Genomic DNA, 1,878 nt, shown 5'->3' with positions numbered 1-1,878 from the left:
CAGGAGCCTCAAGCTGTCCCCTTGGGTAGAGTGCTGTGGCATCTCAGCTCACAGCAACCTCCCACTCCTGGGCTCAAGCGAGTCTCCTGCCTCAGGCTCCCAAGTAGCTGGGACCACAAGCACCCGCCACAACACCCGGCTATTTTTTGGTTGCAGCCATGGTTGTTTGGCGGCCCGGGCCGAATTCGAACCCGCCACCTTGGGTGTACGTGGCTGGTGCCTTAGCCACTTGAGCCACAGGCGCCGAGCCTATTTTCCCTTTCTTTTGGTTTTATGGATGTAAGTGATGAGGAAACTGGTTAACAAATAAGCAGATGAAAATAGAAGTTTTGTATAATGTATCTCTCAATTATTTTGGACTTTTTTGGGAATTACCTGCTAAAAGCTATACAGGTATTTGCATAAGTTTCCTAGGGGTGCCATAACAAAGTGCTGTAAACTGGGTGGCTTAAAACAACACAGATTTATTGTCCTACAATTCTGGATACCAGAAGACTGAAACCAAGGTGTTAGTTGAGCCAAACTCTCTGACAGATCTAGAGGCAAATCCTCTATTGCTTTTTCTAGTTTTTCTTTTTTGCCAGCAATCCTAGGAATTCCTTGGCTTGCAGATGGAACACTCCAGTTACATGGCCTTCTTCTCTGGTATTTCTGAGTTCTTTCCTTGGTGTATGTGTCTATCTCTGTGGCCACATTTCCCCTTATTATGAAGACACTAGAGATTAGAGGTCACTCATCCAGTGACCTCTTTTTAACTTGATTACTTCTGTAAAGACCCTATTTCCAAATAATGTCATATTCTAAAGTAATGGAAATTAGGACTTCAACATATTTGGAATATATTTTGGGTTGAGGGAAACAATTAAATCTGTAATACCACGTTTGTGTGTTTTATAATTGGCCCCAAATTCTTTCAAGGATGAATCAGTTGATATCCTAATTAGGTCTTCATTCAGTTTTGTTGACTATAAAGAATTGAAATCCACCTGATTTTCAAAAGAATTTGTCATCCAGTCATCAGAGTCATTCATTTCCATTCAAATTTATACCAGTATTTTAGATTTTCCTTTTATTGGACATTCTGAGGCCTTTTTCACCAGGAATTACCTGGCCTTCATGAGATTCTGGGGTGAGATGCCTGTCTTTTGTTTTAAAGTGGGAGAAGGGGGCATGTGAAAAAGGGGCAGGTCAATTTTGGGAAAGAGTATATATGAAGGGCAGTGCCTGTGGCTCAGTGGGTAGGGCACCAGCCCCATATACTGAGGGTGGCGGGTTCAAACCCGGCCCCAGCCAAATTGCAACAAAAAAGTAGCTGGGCATTGTGGTGGGCGTCTGTAGTCCCAGCTGCTCAGGAGGTTGAGGCAAGAGAATTGCCTAGGCCCAGGAGTTGGAGGTTGCTGTGAGCTGTGTGGCACCACGGCTCTCTACTGAGGGCGATGAAGTAAGTAAGACTCTATCTCTACAAAAAAAATAAAAGAGTATATATCAATTCAGGGATCTGGAAACTGATCATCTTGAAAGGACTTTTGCTCCAGACTGTGGATATGTGTACCCAACTGTGAAATTTTCTGCCTTAAATATGATGTAGCTCACTAGACTGACTGGAAGACAAGTTTTTACTAGTTTAAGGAAATAGCATAAAGATAGTCTATAGAGAGTATGCAGGCTCATTGGGTGGAATAAATCACCTGCTGTGTTCAGAGCATAGGCTGTTTGAGAAGGGAGATGGGGCAGATTGGTGGGCCTAATTGTTAAATATTGGAGGCCATGAAAAGAATTCTGGAATTGATTCTTTAGGCAAATGGGGGGGCCACTAGGCAACTTTGGTAGATACAGATCTTTCTTAGTTACTTTTCTTTCTTTCTTTTTTTTTTTTTT

Source organism: Otolemur garnettii, unplaced genomic scaffold (genome assembly GCF_000181295.1).
Source record: "Otolemur garnettii isolate 467f Iridium unplaced genomic scaffold, OtoGar3 scaffold00106, whole genome shotgun sequence".
In the NCBI taxonomy this organism is placed as follows: Eukaryota; Metazoa; Chordata; class Mammalia; order Primates; family Galagidae; genus Otolemur; species Otolemur garnettii.
This window is presented reverse-complemented; position numbering follows the sequence as displayed.